Here is an 18,717-nt window from a genome sequence, read left to right as displayed (position 1 = left end):
CTTAAAATATCTTTGTCTAACTTTGGTATGAGGGTGATGTTGGTTTCATAGAATTAGTTAAGTAGCCTTCCCTCCTCTTCAATTTTTTTTAGTTTTTCTCCTGCTTTTCCTGTCTCTTCTCATTCTGGGACACCCACAAAATGTATATTTGTGTGCTTCATGTTGTCATTCAATTCCCTGAGTCCCTGTTCATATTTTTCCATTCTTTTCCTTATATTTTCTTTTGCTTGTTGGATTTAAGATGTCCCATCCTCCAGTTCACTGATCCTATCTTCTACCTCTTGAAACCTGAAATTGTAGGTTTCCATTGTTTTTCATCTCTTCTACTGTGCCTTTCATTCCCATAAGTTCTATGATTTGCTTTTTCAGACTTTCTTTTTCTTCTTTTTGTCCATTCCTTGCCTTCTTTATATCTTCCCTCAATTCATTGATTTGATTTTTGATGAGGTTTTCCATGTTTGTTCAAACATTCTGCATTAATTGTTTCAACTCCTGTATCTTATTTGAATTGTTGATTTGTTCCTTTGACTGGGCCATATCTTCAATTTTCCTAGTATCATCATTTTTTGCTGGTGGCTAATCATTTAATTACCTTAATTAGTTTATTCTGGAAACTGTTTTCACTTAGGACTTCTTGCTGTATGACTTTGTTGTCTATCTATTCTTTGACATTTTCATTTCAGCTTATTCTGGACTTCTAGCTTTGGTTTTGTTTAATAGAGGAGAATTTTTCAGTTCTTGTTTCCTTGTTTTTTGCCCTGCCTGTATGATGCCTCCCCCACTTAGGAGGGTCTACTTAGATATTGAGCAGCCAGATTTTCCCAGACCAAACTGTCCTCATCACAGAAGTAAAGAGTTACCTGCATCAGTTTTCCCTGAGGGTGAGACCAAGCAGATTGAAAGACTTTCCCATGAAGCCTCTGGACTCTGCATTTTTCCTATCTTACCCAGTACATGGCACTTTTCTGCCTTCAGGTCCCATCAGCATAAGGTGATACAGTACCTTTGACCTCAGCAAACTCTCCCTGCTAGAGGTATGTTTGTGACAGAGGAAAGATTGTCAGCTGGCTTTAATCGCTTCACTTTTCCAGATCCTGAAGTTTAAATTCCTTGAAGGAAGGAATCCACCTGAGCTCGGCTCCACCTCCCTCCTGTGGAAGGCACAATCTCCAGACGAACACTCAAACAAGCTTAATTCTTCCTATGCCTGGGTCAGTTGGAGCTTGAGAAGCCTTGCAGCATTATTCAAAGATTAGTCAAGCAATAGAAACACAACCAGAAAAAAGAAAAAGAAAAATCCTTTTCAGAGCAGGACCCAACTTCCTCAGGTTTGCCAATCAAGAGTTTAAATTGATATGTTGCTTTGTGTATCTTCAGGTACTATGTGCTCCCTCCTTTCCTTCAGGGCCCGGACCCTTTCGAGGATTATGTGCTATCTGATCAAAAAAAACTCTAATTTTTTTCTTTTTTCTTTTTCAGTCAGCTCTGCCCCCTCTACACTGGGGCAAAAACCAGCAACCTCTGTTTTTACTCAAGGTTCAACTCAACTGGGGGCCTATTTTTAGTAGTCAGAATTTGTTAATTAATACCACAATTGGAGCTTGGTTGTGCTCAGACCCTGCTGCTGGTAAAGTCCCTTTCCTTTCCCCTCTGGGAAGCATCCTGTGGGAAAGGGGTGCCATCTACCATGGTTTGGGGAACTCACGATTCTGGGTGGGCTCACAACTGATCCAGGTCGTCCAGACTGGGGTATGCTGTGTGTCTGGTCACTAACCCACCCCAGCAGTTGTTCTATACTGTTCCTGGCTATTTACTAGGTTCTCTGAAGGACGAACTAAATCCAACACCTCACTAAGTCATCACTGTGGTCCAATCTCCCCTAAGACTATCTTTTAAAATCTCTAATAAACTAAGCTAACATTCATAGTTTTATTGTGTTGGCAACATTAACTACTGCTTTAATCAAAGGCATTACCTCCCATTTTACTTTTCAATCCATAAATTTCACACTTACTGTGGAAAGCAATATTCACTTAAGTGAGCCAAGTTTTCATATTTCACTTTAATTTTCACCTTTTAGTTGCAATTTTATTTTGATTCCCATTACTTTAAGTTCATGTGTGTATTATAAAATATGTTTCACTTAAGTAACCAGAAACTTAACATGTATTCCTGTTATAAGCCATGAAAGTAAAATAAAAAGAAGTTCTGGCTTAATGAGATATACAGTATATTGTTGCTACCAAATATTAAGTAAAGTTTAATGGACAAATTTTGTTGTCTTTGTCTAATCTATTTGAGATTGATCACTCCAAAGTTGTATTTGACTTCAAATTAATTCCAATTAGCCTAGTAATCACATTTTGGAGTAACAGCGCACATGTGGGCAGAGTGGGGCAGATAATATTAAAAGCTTCTATTCTGTATAATTTACTTTTAAATATTAAAGATGTACTTATTCTGCAGGAAAAAGTCTATTTCTGCTTGTTTTTTCAAGATCCTGTTGCTGAGATATAGATTTCAGTATGATTAACAGGAAAAGTGGAGATAAAAGTTCACATTTTCATATTTTTCTATATTTTGATATAGGTTCAATAAATCTGTATTAATTGTTTCCTTAAAGTAGGAATTTCTTAAGCCCACCCCAGGATTTCTTAAATCTCTCATTCAATAACTTGCCCATATCTGGTTTATCTTTACCCTCATTTCCCAACTCTGTGGCTGGTTGAGAGGCAGGAAGTAGAAAAGGAATGGGTTGTACATGTCAGATACTCTCCATTCCTGGATTTGGACTGTATCTAATCACTTTACCAATCTTGCCAGGATAACACAGATTTGGATATAAATGAGGGTTGCTTCCCTGTGGAGGAATAAGCCAATGTATAAATGGAAAATACATCTTTTCTTAAACAAAGATAGGTCAGGAGCCAAGAGAGTTCCTGGAAGTCAATATCAAGACACTTATTCTGGATTTGTCATAAACCAAATTGCCCATCCAAACATCCAGTAGAGTGACTCAATTTTATAAGTAATAATAAAATAAACATATATTCATCTAATAGGGATTTAGAGTTTGTAAATAGTTTCACAACCCTTATGGCTTTTGTTCCTCAACAACAAATCTGTGAGCATAGTTGTACAGAGAAAAGTAAATACAGCCAGGGGAATTGGGCAAGAAAATAAAATAAAAGGCATCCTGATTGCAAAAAAAAAAAGATGAAGAAGAAGAAATAAAACTACTTCTAGTTGTAAACAATATGATTGCCTATGTAGAAAATCTTAGGAAATCCACGAAGAATCTATTAGGAAAAATAAACAAGATCAGTAAAGTTGTAAGGCACAAGATCCATATATACAACCTAACTGTCTCTATGTACTTGAAATGAAGAGTCCAAAAATAAAATTAAGAAAACAATTTCATTTACAGTACCTTCAAAATGAATAAGATACTTACCATAAAAGTACAAAAAGTATACAATAACACCACAAAACATCGTCAAAAGAATTTAAATAAATGGACAGACACTCTGTGTTCATGGATTGGGATACTTAATATTATGATGGCAATACTCCCCAAATTGATTTGTAGAGTCAATGCAATACCTATCAAAATTCTATCTATATTTTGTAGAAATTGACCAGATGGTTCTAAAATTCACATGGAAATTCAAGGAACCCTTATAGCCTGGAAAATATTGAAAAAGGAGAGCAAAACTTTTTATTAACCTAGAGTAATGAATAGAGTTGATATTGGCAAGTCAAATAGCAAGCCCTTGCATTATAGGCAGGGGATGGTTTGGAGGGTATGGAGAATTACTACTAGTGAATAAAAGATTTCTTTCTGGGCTTATGAAAATATTCTAAAATTTATCTTGGCAACAGTTGTAATAAACAATTGTTTATTGTGAATATACTGAAATCCATTGAAATTTAGGGGGTGCAAAGTAGTTCAGTGGTAGAAACCTCACCTGCCATGTTGAGGTTCAATTCCCAGTCCTTGCACTTCCCAAAAAACAAATAAATTAAAAACCAACAAACAACAAAAAGTCAACAAATGGTGCCACAATAACAGGATACTCACATGAAAAATAATGAAATGTGACCCTACCATATAGCATACAAAAAAAATTCATTGAATTTTATACTTTCAATTGATGGATTATATGATATGTGAACTGTACCTCAACAAAGCTTTTCAAAGAAAAAAGAAACAAACAAATATAGAAAGAAAAATAAGTGTGCATGTAACAGGCCTGGGTGCTGGGTTCCTTGGAAAAAACTGCTTGAAAGATTGCCTTTCATTGATGTCTGGAACATGACTAGGAAACAATTCCCTATACTGGTACAAAAATCTCCCTAGATGATAAAGACTAGACTCTTTGTGCAAACAATATGATTCATGTTGAACTCCTGCTTTTCTTCTGGGTGTCTGGAAGTTTGCTACTTACATATTCAGCTCCTAGCAAAAATCTTGGTGCTGAATTTCTGATGGGGTTCCTTTAGTAGAAACATCATGCACACATTCTTGAATTTTTGTTGATGGGGAAAGAGTATTCTCTATGTGGCACTCATGGGGGGAAGAAAGCATAATGAAGACTGGATTCCTCCACACTCAGTTTATGCCTGTTTTCCTTATGATCTCTCTGTGTGACCTTATTACATCACTATGAGTAAAACTATATGCTGAGTCCCATGAGTCCCTCTAATGAATCTGAGAATGTGGGGTTGGTCTTGGGGATTCCTGACCCTCTGGTGACAGTGGTGAGATTCACTACAATGACCCTGACTTATTGAAATATAACTGCAACACTATTTGGGAAAAAAGAATGTCAGAAGGACAGGGGATGATGAAACCATGGTGCCTGGGTCACTATGAAATGACCCATGGTATGATACAGGAACAGTAACAGTAAAGGTGATAGTAAAAGTTACATATGAAATTTCAAAATGGAAGATTCAACCCTAGGAGAGTTGGTTAACTATATCCCCTTTCTGCTTTTAGCCTTACTAACTAGCTAAAGTGAGGAAAAGAGCATAGCCCAGTGATGCCTTTGGTTTATTTATGTTCTTTCCTCCAGGTGGGAGAAAAAGCCCAAACATTAGCTAACATTAACAGAGGTGGGCTTTAGGTGGACCAACGACCATAAAATCAGTGGAAAAAAAATGTTAAAAGTTCATATTGCTGTTTTGTTCAAGTTAAATGGATAAAGATCAAATCACTTCACTGAGCTGGAGCAGTCTTAGATAAAACAAAAGAGGAATAAATAACAAAAGAAACCAACCACTCCAGCCTAGCTGTTGCTATGCTGTGGTGACTTCCCCCCATCCTCTTTAATCTTTTAAATGCTGAATACTGCTAGGTGTTTGAGTAAACTTGGAATGAGAAATATAGGATAGGTGATTTTTAAAAACAGCTTTGAAATTTGAGGATATACCACCTGGATGTATGAGAACAATTGATGGAAAATTTTAAATTATTGTAATTTCATAAATGGTAAAGGGATCATCCTAATCATGGAAAGCTGTAAAAAAGTAAATTTAATGAGACTCAACTTCATTGCATTTTCTCCTGGTGAACATTGGAATTTAACTCTCAAGTCTCCTTAAGTAATTTTTGTCATGATTTTGGCCTATAGGGGCATTTGGAAAAAGGGAGACAACATACAGTGAAAGGTAATTGTCACATGGAGATATGCTATTCGGGTTTTAGAAAGACTATTTATTTTGCTAATGAGCTCTTATAAAATTAGATGCCTGAACCTTAGAGGCTGATGTTTTCCCAGTGCATATTTTAGAGTGAGGCAATTTGGACTCTAAGACTGACAAGATAGAAAGGGCTTGGAAAAGATTTGCTTTGTCACTTGGATATGGAACATAACTGTCTGGCCCTATGGTATCTAGGCTGCTGCTGCCCCCCCCCCCCCCGCCTCCCACTGCCAAACAAAAGACTGGCTTTTTGGAATTCTAATTTCCAGGATCTGACTCTAAACTGAAACCTTTATCTCTCTGCTATGGGCTATTTCCATCTCAGCAAGAGTTATGCTGATCTGAAATAAGGCATAGGCTAAATGAACAGAACTGAGACTGTTACTTTTGCAGATTTAGGCCCCTCTATGAGACCACAACTATGAAACCACCATGCATGGGTTCTGGGCTGTCTGGGTGACTTGCAAATGCCCAAGGGAAATGGCTTGCTCTCTGATAGGACAATCCAAAATCAAGCTGCTGATTGACTCTTTATTTCTGATGTAGAGATTCAACTGCATTCTTAGTTTAGGATTCCTGTAAAAGCTGCAAGTTGGAGAGGGCACATCACCTGTACAGTGACTCCTCTGCCCACTACTGACAGATGAAACTCTCAAACCCCGTTCTCTGGGATGCCTCACTGCCCATTGACTTCTTTTGTTTTCTTCAGCTTTCTGGATTAGTTACAGTTTCCAACAGTGGTCTGATAACTTGAGGCTATTTCCCTCACCTTTCTTCTGATGCATATACCTTAGTAAGGCAGTTTAATTATTAAATGCAACTGTCTCTCAAAATTGATCTTTTCTAGACTGCTCACTGGAAATATGATCAGGACAAAAGCAGTGGAGATTATGTAAACTCATTTAGAAAAAAAGAATGAAAATTCAGGATTTCATCCTTGTCATTTCCTGATTGTGATGTCTTTCTATGTTAAATTACATAAAAATTATTTTCTGTAAAAATGCTTTTATCTGTTGTTCTAGTTTTCTAGCTGCTGGAATGCATATACAAGAAATGGAACAGTTTTGCAAAGGGGAATTTATTAAGTTGCAAGTTTACAGTTGTAAGGCCATGAAAATGTCTCAATTAAAGCAACTATATAAAAATGTCCAAATTAAGGCACCAATAAGAGGTTACAGTCACTCAAGAAAGGCCAATGAAGTTTGGAGGTTTTTTTCTCAACTGAAAAGGCACATGGTAAACATGGCAACATCTGCTAGCTTTCTCTCCAGGCTTCATGTTGCATGACTCTCCCCCAGGGGCATTTTCCTTCTTCATCTTCAAAGGTCTCTGGCTGCATGGGCTCTGCTGGTTCTTGTGGCTCTCTCTTGTGGCTCTGTGGCTCTTTCCAAAATGGTCCCCTCTTTTAAAAGTTTCCAGTGAACCACTTTGAATAGGTAGAGTCTTATCTCCCTCTAATCAAAGTTAATACCCACAATTGGGTGACTCTGTGGAGATAATTTAATCAATTTTCCAATCTACACTACTGAATAAGGATTAAAAAATGGATCAGGATTGAAACATGGCTTTTCTAAGGTACATAATCCTTTCAAGCCAGCACATCTGTCTTTCATACAACCCAGAAGAAAGGTCTCTGTGGGAATAAGGTCCCATAATTTTCATAAAATGTGAATTTATAAATACTGGATGGCACGCAATGATTTTATAACAACTGAGGAAAAAAATAAACTTGGTATCTGGGGATACATTGGGGAAGGGGAAGGGCATTTGCTTTTCAAACAGCTCCTAAAAGCTTTCCTCTCCTCCCAATGGAAAACACACCTTGCTACCTTTCCAAATTGCTGCATGTCCTCTGAATTTATACTGACTGCTGAGCCTACTGTCACACCTGACAGCCAGTGCACTGGTATGAGGGTGGGAGGATGTCAACTCCTGCACTTTCTGCACAGAATGCCTGTAGATGTCATCCACATTCATGAGGCTGATAAACTGCTGGCAGGGACAAGCAAAACTGGAACTGACAGCCTCAGGCAGTCCCTTTGAAACAGAGACTGAACTAAATTTTTTTGGACAGAATTAAAAACCCTAGGGCAAGAGACCCCCTGGTAAGAAACCACATTGATGGCCCTGTTAACCTGTACTGTCTGATTAATGTATGTCCTGCTTAGGATTCCCTGACAATGTAATCTCTGTTTGTAGGAGTATCACATGTGCCCTTTAGGATTGTACTATGTGTGCGTCCTGAATGTCAGGACATTGCCTCAGCCCTGTAAGACTTTTGGTTAGCTACAATTTACTGGCCAGAGCTTTTCTGTGCCTGAATTGATGCCTTGGGCAAAATTTTAAAAAGGGGGGAGGGTGGTTCATACAAAACTTAAGGAGGAAGCCACCTGGCTTTTGAAGATAGATTTTATGGTTTATGGAAATGGTTTTAGCCAGCTAAGTCTAGGACCACTGAAGGGCATAACTGAGGCCAGTTACTGGAGACTGGACTCATCCTGCTATGTGGAGTTCTACTGATAGTAATTTTGCTGTAAAGACGACTTGGCCAAGTTGACTTTCTGACTTGAAAGTGAGAAAGAAAAGAGAAAAGAGTTAATATAGCAGAACTGAAACTGTTTATTCTTAGAAAGACCTGTTTACAAAGATGGCCCTTGGCCATTGCTTGAGATTGGATTTTAAACAGTTCTGAACACTGATATAAAACTTTCCTTAGATGATAAGAGTGGCTCACCATGCCTAAAATGTTTGTGCAGTGTGCTTCATACTCACACTTGCTTTATTTTTGAGAGTGTGCAATTTTTGTATGTTAGGCAAAGGATATAATAATTGTATTCTTAATACAATTATGAACAGCCCCCAATAAAACCCTTGGGAGCTAAGTCTTTAATGAACTTCTCTGGTACATAATGCTTCATATCTTATGCATTTCTGTGGGGAGATGACTCTTAGACGCTTTGGCCTGATTTCCTTCAAACTCCCATGTAACTTTTTCTTTTCCTGAATTTGATTTGCATTATTTCTGTGCACTAAACAGTAACTGTGAGTATAATAACTTCTGAGACTTTTAAGTTCTTCTAGGGAATAGCCAAACTTGGGGATAGTCTTGGTGATTACCAGCACAAAGGACTAATAGAATTATTCTCCCCATTGTCACACAGCTGAAAGGATTTGGAGTTGGTACATGAACTCACATCTTCAGACTCTATAAATACTGTCTATTTTTTCAGTAGCTCAAAATGCTTTATTTCTCCTACAGATGTGAATCCTACCATATCAAGTTATTACTTTAACAATGTAATGGTAACTGGATGCTGCTGCACATTTGTCCATTGTACTCTTACAACTCTTTAAATGCTAAACCTTCATTTTTTTTCCATCTAATTCCCTCCAGAGATAAGACCACCAATTATCAGAATTGCATTGCTACCCATTATAAGCATCTTTCTATGGCAGATATTATGATTTCTGTTTTACATTTTGCAAAATGGAGAATAACAAAACATAACTAAACTGCCTAAGGTCATGTAGCTGGTAAAGTAGTGGAATCATAACTTACACGTAAGTCTATATGAACTCAGTGCCCCAATGCTCTTTTTTTTTTTTTTTAAATGCTTTTATTTGTTTATTTTTACATGGGCAGGCACTGGGAATCGAACCTGGGTCCTCTGGCATGGCAGGCGAGCACTCTGCTTGCTGAGCCACCGCAGCCTGCCCAGTGCCCCAATGCTCTTAATCACTATTCTGAGTTGTTAATTCTGACTGAAAAGCAAACAAAACAACTAAATATAAACAACAGTAGAGTACTATTTTTGGCCTACTAAACAAGGAAAGTTATAATCCTGTGAGTAGTAAGTACTTGCCAAGGAGCAGTGAAAGAGCAATAGTCACCAACTACTGGAAGAGTCCATTGCTACAAGTGTTCTGGTGTAGTTTGCCAATATCATAGTTCTGCTTAATCAAGTAATTCTACACATAAAAAGTTATCAGTTATATGTACATGTGTTTGTATAAAGGGTGTTCATCAAAATGTTATTTGTTGTAAAGAAAATTAGAAAAAAGCATAAATGGCAATCAATAATGGGTTGCATTACAGTGCATACATGCAATGTAATGAAGTGGAGCCATTAAAAATAATTGGTGTCATACATTTGTTTATTTTTAACATTATTTTATTAATATATACAAAACTCACAATGATGCAATAAGATATGCCTTGAGAAGTTTTATACCACTTACACTTCATATTATATAAATTCTTATCCACACTGATTTTTTTCTCACCAGCACACACCCTATAGATAAACACTTATATTTGTTTCTTTTGAATACATCCAGTGTTTACTTAGCACCAATACAACTATATATATATGTTTCTTCCTTTCTTACACAAAAGGGATAAGGCTATCTACGTTGATTTTTCCTTGTTTTGTTTTATTTGACAAATATATCCAAAAGAGTTTTCTAGTAAATAGAGAGCTTCCTCTTTTTTAAAAAGCTGCAGAGTATTCAACGCTGTCACTTGTGTTGTTTTCAGTCTTTTATTATTACTAATAATGTTGCAATAAAAATGTTGAATATAATTCATTTATATGTATGCAAACCAAGTAGCAGAATACATTTCCTGAAGTGAGATCATTTTGCAAAAGGTATACTTGTAACTTTGATAGATATTGCCAAATTGTCCTCCACAGGGGTTCTACCATAGATGCCATTAGCAGTTTACAAGAATCCCAGTTTCCCTCTAGCTTTGGGAACAGAATGTGTCATCAAGCTTTTGGATTTTTTGCAAAATTGAGAGGTGAAAATGGTATCTTAGATTTATTTATTTAGCATTTCTGTTATTATGAATAAAGTTAAAATGTTTAAGGGCCATCTGTGCTTGCTTTAGCCTAATGTGAGTTGCAATTCACGGTACATTTTTGTGTATTGTGTTTTCAGTCATGTAGAAGGTCTGTTTTTCTTTTTTCATTTGCATGTGTATACACTTGAGTTTATTATCCTGTTTTTCATGGCTTTGCATTTTGAGTTATAGCTAGAAAGATTTCCCTTAAGCAAAGATTATTAAATATTTCAAGTATGTTTTCTTCTAATATTTTATAATTTCATTTAAATATATATATCAAATCAGATATACATATCTTAAAATATCTATATCATAAAATATGTTTATATAAGATAAATACTGAAATGTATTGCACAAAATAGATACACCTTGGAAAAGAGATGTATATGACATATATGTGGATAATATATATCTTAATAATGTATAAATGATACACACATATATATTACAATATATATGCACACACCAAACACATATATATTTTTAACTTTTTTCCTCAGGGAAGTTGTACATTTACAAAAAAATCAGGCAGAAAATACAGAGTTCCCATATAAATTTCCCTATTATTAGTCATATAGTACTGTGGCACATTTGTTATAATTGATGAAGTAATATTATTATAATTGCAACACTAACTATAGTCCAGGATTCACATTGGCATTTATAAATTGTATTGTAAAGTCCTATGATTAAAAAAATAATTATTCTTAAAATTTCCCCTTTAACCACATTCAAATATATATTTCAGTGCTGTCAATTGCATTCACAATGTTATACAACCACCACACATAACAAAAACTTTTTCCATTACCCCAAATAGAAACCCCAGACAATGTAAGCATTAACTCACGGTGCCAGTTTGAAAGTATTATGTACTCCAAAAAAGCCATGATTTTATCTTGATTCAATCTTGTGGAGGCAGCCATTTATTTTAATCCTGACTCAATACTGTAGGTTGGAATCTTTTGATTAGATTATCTCCATGGAGATGTGACATGCCCAATTGTGGATATGACCTTTGATTAGATGGAGATATGACTCCACCCATTCTGGGTAGGTCTTGATTAGTTTATTGGAATCTTTTAAAAGAGGAAATATTTTGGAGAGAATCAGAAACAACAGAAATGACAGAGCTGAGCAAGACAGCCAAAGGAAACTTTAGAGCAGAAAGAGAGAGCAGAGACACAGATGTCTGGAGATGCTTGGAGCCTAACAGATGTCACCATGAGAGGTTAAGCAAGCCAGAATCTGGAGAGAGCCAAGGGAAGATAAGATATTAAAACCAGCCCAAGAGAAGCAAAGTGAGAACCCCCCACAGGAACAGAGGCTGAAAGCAATGGGGGGCAAGAAAAGGGACCAGCAGATGTCAGCCATGTGACTTCCCAGCTGACAGAGCTGTTCCAGATCCATCAGCCTTTCTTGAGTGACGGTAACCTCTTGTTGATGCCTTAATTTGTACACTTTCACTTCCTTAGAAGTGTAAACTGACAACTTATTAAATTCCCCATTTTGAAAACTGTTCCAGTTCTAGCATATCACATTGCAGGAGCTTGCAAAGTAGAACACTCCCCATTCTGTATCTACACCCTGGCCACTGGTAAACTATAACCTAGTTTCTGATTCTCTGAATTTGCTTGTTCTTATGATTTCACATCAGTGAGATCATACAATATTTGTCCTCCTGTTCCTGGCTTATTTCACTCATGTGATAACTTCAAGATTCATCCATGTTGTCACTTGTATCGGAAGTTTATTCTTTTTTACAGATGAATGGTGTTCCATTGTATATGTGTATCACATTCTGTTTACATAATCATTGGTTGATGAACATTTAAGTTGCATCTATTTTTGATAACTGTGAATAATGCCACTATTAGCGTGTGCAGATGTATCTGTTCTGAAAACAGAACCTCTGCCTTCAATTCTGTTGAATATATAACTAGAAGTGGAATTGCTTGATTGTATGACAATTTGAAAGTTAACTTTCTGAGGAATGCCAAACTGTCTTCTATACCAGCTTATATCCTTACCAACAATGAATGAGTGTTCCAGTTTCTCCACATTATCTCCAGAACTTGTAGTTTTTCATTTTTTAATGGTGACCATTCTAGTGGGTGTGATATGGTATCTCACTGAGATTTTGGCTTGCATTTCCCTAATGGCTAATGATGTTAAACATTTTATCATTCACTTTATGGCCGTTTGCATATCTTCTTTGGTCAAATGTCTAGTCAAGTCCTTTGTCCATTTTTAAATTGGTTTGTTTCTTGTTTTACTGAGGTGTAGGATTTCTTAATATATTCTAGATATTAAACCATTAACAGATATGTGGTTTCCAATATTTTCTCCCACTTGGAAGGTTGTCATTTTACTTTCATGATAAAGTGCATTGATGCACAAAAGTTTTTCATTTTCATGAGATCCTATTTATCTACTTTTTATTTTGTTGCTCATGCTTTGGATATAAATTCTAAGAAGCTTGTCTAACAGAAAGCCCTAAGGATGTTTTCTTCTAGAAGTTTAATAGTTCTGTTTCTTACATTTAGGTTTTTGATTATTTTGAGTTTTTGGGGGGATATGATGTGAAGCAGAGGTTCACATTCAATATTTTGCATATTGTCATCCAGTTTTCTCAGCCCCATTTGTTGAAGAGACTATTCTCCCTTATGTGAAGGGACTTGTTTCCCTTATCAGAAATCAGTTGGTGCATGGCGAGCAGTCTCACCACCTTCCCCCTCTCTGCGTGGGGCATGACTCCCAGGGGTGTGGACCTTCCTGGCAACATGGGACAGAGATCTTGGAATGAGCTGAGACTCAGCATCAAGGGACTGAGGAAAACCCTAGAATGAGCTGAGAATTAACATCAAGGGATTGGGAGAACCTTCTCGACCAAAGAGGGAAGAGTGAAATGAGACTAAGTGTCAATGACTAGGTATCTATTCAGAGGACATAAGGGAAAGGACACAAATGGACATTTGCATGCCAATGTTTATAGCAGCATTATTAATAATTGCCAAGAAATGGAAACAGCTCAAATGTCCATCAACAGATGAGTGGCTAGACATGCTGTGGTACATACATACTTTGGAATATTATGTGGCTGTAAGACAAAATAAAGTTATGAAGTATGTAACAACATGAATGGACCTTAAGGACATTATGTTGAGGGAAATTAGCCAGAAACAAATGGACAAATACTGTAGGGTCTCACTGATATGAACTGACTTTAGTGAATGAACTTGGAAAACTTCAGTTGGTAACGGAGACCAACAGGAGATAGGAATAGGGTAGAGGTTGGGTAATTGGAGCAGAGGGATACAGATTGTCCAACAGGACTGATTGTAAAAATTCAGAAATGTATAGCATAATACTACCTAACTGTAATGCAATAATGTTAGAACACTGAATGAAGCTGAGTGTGAAAATGATAGAAGGAGGAGGCCTGGAGACACAAATGAAGTCAGAAGGAAAGATAGATGATAAAGACTGAGATGGTATAATCTAGGAATGCCTAGAGTGTATAATGATAGTGACTAAACGTACAAATTTAAAAATGTTTTTGCATGAGGAAGAACAAAGAAATGTTAATACTGCAGGGTGTTGAAAATAGATGGGAATTCATATTTTAAAACTTTAACTTATGTGTGAGACTAAAGCAAAAATATGTTTATTTGGTACAAAATTTATATTTTGACAAGTGCACTTCCTAATATAATTTATGTGGACAGCTTGATTGAACACCATAGTACTTGGAATCTTGAGTAGGGTATGAGATTTTGTATGTTTGTCCAGAGTGATGCCCCAATAAATCCAAGAGTGATTTGAACAATGAATAAAATTGTATTTGCAAAGTCCCCTTGAGGGAATGATGAGAAGGGGAAAAATTCAACTTCCCCAAGTGGAGAATTTTTTATATTCTCACAACCAGTGGGGACAACCAAAACGATAGGCTGGAGCCCCCAATCTTGGGATTTGTTCATATGAAACTTAACCCCATAAAGGATAGGCTAAGCCTACTTAAAATTAGACTTAAGTCCCACAAGATAAACTCTTTCATTGCTCAAATGTGGCCTTTCTCTCTTAGCCAACATGACAAGCAAACTCACTGCCCTCCCCCCTCTATGTGTGACGTGACTGCCAGGCATGTGGACCTACCTGGCAATGTGGGACAGACATCCTAGAATGAACTGGGACTCAGCATCAAGGGATTGAGAAAACCTCTTCAACCAAAAGGGGGAAGAGTGAAATGAGACAAAATAAAGTGTCAATGGCTGAGAGATTCCAAACAGACTCAAGAGGTTATCCTGGATGTTATTCTTATGCATTGTATAGATATCAACTTTTTAGTTAAGGTGTAATGGAAAGACTGGAGGGAAGTGCCTGAAAATGAAGAGCTGTGTTCCAGTAGCCATGTTTCTTGAAGTTGATTGTATGATGATATAGCTTTCACAATGTGACTGTGTGATTGTGAAAACCTTGTGTCTGATGCTCCTTTTATTGACTTTATCAACACATGAGTAAAACATATAGATTAAGAATAAATAAATAGCTAGAGAGCTTTGTTATAATAGGGCCAGGATGGAGTTTCTTTGCACTTGGGTTTGAGAGCAAAAGAGTGTCTTTGAGGAAGAATTAGATGAGGAACATGTGCTAATTACTTTAGTTCCAGTAGAAGAGGAACCTCAAGAAGAGCATCAAATGGAACCAAGTACTTCTACTGCAGAAGTTAAACCAAAGAAGTCTAGGAGAAGGGATAAATTTCCTCTTCTTCAAACGAATGAGCAATCCAAAGCTTGCTCAAAACCTAAAGTACCAGCACTCCCCTTGCCAGTGATTTGCCTCCAATTAATAAGGTACACCAGGACACTTTGGGGATGTGGTGCCAACATTTTAATTTGAGTACCAGTGGCCCAAAAATAGAGGTCTATCTGATACTCCAGCAACATGCTTAACCTAAGCAAAAACAGGATATTCCTGACACACCACAGAAGGCCAAGTTGGAGTCACGTTCAAAGAATTGCAAGACAATGACCAAGACAGGAAAGTGTCAGAAAAAGGAGAGAAAAAAAGAAATGACTAAAAAAATTGAAGTGATAACTTCAGTTCAGGTGGCAATGTTGGCAGCATGGACAAGAATTGCAGCAAGAGCAGTTCAGCCCAAGACTGTGAATTCATGTTCCATACCTTCTTCTGTTGAGACCTTTTTGCTGCAAGCCTCCGGTGTTGGATGGTGTGTGGTCCATGGCAGAGTTCTCCCTGCAGACACAAAGGGTTGGGTTAGCCTACAGTTCCATGCAGGGCAGGCCTGCATACCTGACACTACCAGGAGGATGATCTCTCTCTGTTACCAGCCTACACTCTTGCATCTGCAGGCATAGAAGACAATATGTTGTGCCCAGAATGTGTGAAGAGGAACAAGAAGTTAATGAAAAGATTAATTCTAATTAGGAAGGAGAAGTGATCTGCTTTGAACACACCACCATCTCTTTTTGGAAGGGCAATGTTTTAATAAACAATAAAGGACTGAGAGTCCATAGCTAAGTTGACTTGCATCCTGATGATTAATGTGCTGTGTCTTAAACATCCTCAATGCTGCCTGCTTTTTGAGTAAAAATGTGAATTTCTGGATTCTGGTCTTTGGGTTTACCAAAAAGTGACTGCTACTGCTGCTTTTTATGATTTGGGTTTAGGAAGAGGTTATACTGTCCATGTCAATTAAAATGTTTCTCCATATATTGGTTCCATAGAAATTACTGGTAGAGGAAAGTTCAAGTAGAGAAAAGGTATCTGTAAATATTTTAACATTGTGTGTAGCTATATAGAATATGTGTTTGCTACTTTAAAATTTTTTATGTGTGTATACCCACAATATTCAAAAACTACTTGGATATATTGTGAAATATTTCTCACTGTAATATTGACACAGTTAGTCTTGTTCAATCATATTGTGTGTGCATTTGTACAATGAAATTTCTACACGTGGATTTGCTGTTAAATAAAATTCATACAAGCAGAATTGCTGAGTAAAATAAATAAATAATAGGGAGAAAAATGTTAAGGTAAATTTAGTAGATTGAAATGCTAGTGATCAGTGAAAGGGAGGGGTAAGGGCATGGTATGTATGAATTTTATCCTGTTTTCTTTTTATTTTTTTCTGAATTCATGCAAATGTTCTAAGAAATGATCATGATGATGAATATATAACTATGTGATGATATTGTGTGTTATTGATTATATAATAATGGAATGATCATATGTTAATAATGTTTGTGTTTGTATGTGGTTATGTTTCATAAATGAAGAAAAAAAAATCAGTTGGCTATACATCTTGACCAAAAGGGGGAAAAGAAATATAACTAATGAAGTGTCAGTGGCTGAGAGAGTTCAAATAGAGTCAAAAGGCTACTCTGGAGGTTACTCTTACACAAGCTTCAGTTAGACATTGCTACCTATCATAACTTGCCAAACCCCAATCAAAAGCATTCCAGCCAAACATAAAGAACACCTAGGGAAATATATAACATTTGATAGAGTTCCCATGCACGGAGGTAACATTCCAGAAACTACAACCTCCAGATCGATCCCTGGACAAGATAAGCCCTGAAACCTAGGGAGCCCAGCCTCTCCAGAGCATCAGCTAGTTTCATCTCCTTACCTCATATTATTGGCAGTCCCTTCCAACATGAAAATGTTAAAATGGCTACAGCCAAAATACCCCTAAAGAGTGGGATAGAAAGATCAAAGGTGATGGTGGAATTATGGAGAGAAGGTAGGGTTTAACAAAGGAAGATTATGACTGAATCATTAAGTTGATATTTCTTTTAGTCTTACAGCAAATAGAAGTAAAAACCTCAAATTATGGAATTATAACCCATACCAAACTCTGAAATCTGTTCTACAACTAATTGTTGTGCTGTGCTTTGAAATTTATTGCTTTTTTGTATATATGTTATTTTTCACATGCAAAAAAAAGTCAATTGTGATGAAAAAAATACTTATTTCTTCTAGCCTCCTATATTCTGCAGCAGCTAGAAGGAAAAATCTGAAAGGATGGTATGGTAGCCCTTGACAAACTCTGGGATCTTCCCTGTAAACACTCGTTGAAGAGTGCTTTAAAAACGATTGCTTTTTTCTTTGTTTGTTTTGTATAGATTATATTATACAATAAAATAAGTTTTTAAAAATCAGTTGGCTATAGATGTGAGGGTTTATTTCTGAACTCTGATTTTAATTCTACTGGTCTGTATGTCTGTCCTTGTGCCAGTACCATACTGTTTTGATTAGTTGTGGCCTCGTAATAAGTTTGAAAATCAGGAAATGTGAGTTTTCCAACTTTATTTCTTTCCAAGAAGGCTTTGGCTATTTGTGGTCCCTTAATATTCCACACAAATTTGATGATTGTCTTATCCATTTCTGCAAAGAAGATTGATGTAATTTTGATTGATATTGTGTTGAATCTGTAAATCCCTTTGTATAGAATTGACATGTTAACAACATTTAGCCTCCTAGTTCATGAACACAGAATGTCCTTGTGCTGGTTTGAAAGGATGTATGGATCCTAGAAAAGTCATGTTTTAATCAAAATCCCATTTTGTAAAGGCAGAATAATCCCTATTCAATACTGTATGTTTGAAACTGTAATCAGATGAGATGTGATTTGAGTGTTTGTTAAACTGGATTAGGTGATGACATGTCTTCACCCATTTGCGTGGGTCTTGGTAAGTTTCTTGAGTCCTATAAAAGAGGAAACATTTTGGAGAATGAAAGAGATTCAAGGAGAGCAGAGAATGCTATAACATCACGAAGCAGAGTCCACCAGCCAGGGACCTTTGGAGATGAAGAAGGAAAATGCCTCCCAGGGAGCTTCATGAAACAGGAAGCCAGAAGAAGAAACTAGCAGATGAAGCCCATGCTCACCGTGTGCCCTTCCACTTGAGAGAAAAACCATGAACTTCATCAGCCTTCTTGACCAAGGTATCTTTACCTGGATGCTTTAGATTGGACATTTCTATAGACTTGTTTTAATTGGAACATTTTTAGAACTGTAAACTAGCAACTTATTAAAGTCCCCTTTTTAGAACCCATTCTGTTTCTGGTATATTGCATTCCAGCAGCTAGCAAACTTGAACAGTCCTCTTATTTATTTCATTCTTCTTTGAATAATT

General features: G+C 36.7%; 1 pseudogene; it reads left to right on the top strand.

Annotated features, from left to right (window-relative positions):
* The window catches only part of LOC143671830 (developmental pluripotency-associated protein 2-like), a 66,367-nt pseudogene extending 50,354 nt beyond the window's left edge, over positions 1–16,013 (top strand).
* Positions 16,014–18,717: the final 2,704 nt, after the last annotated feature.

This window comes from Tamandua tetradactyla, chromosome X (assembly GCF_023851605.1).
Source record: "Tamandua tetradactyla isolate mTamTet1 chromosome X, mTamTet1.pri, whole genome shotgun sequence".
Taxonomy (NCBI): Eukaryota; Metazoa; Chordata; class Mammalia; order Pilosa; family Myrmecophagidae; genus Tamandua; species Tamandua tetradactyla.
This window is presented reverse-complemented; position numbering and strand designations above follow the sequence as displayed.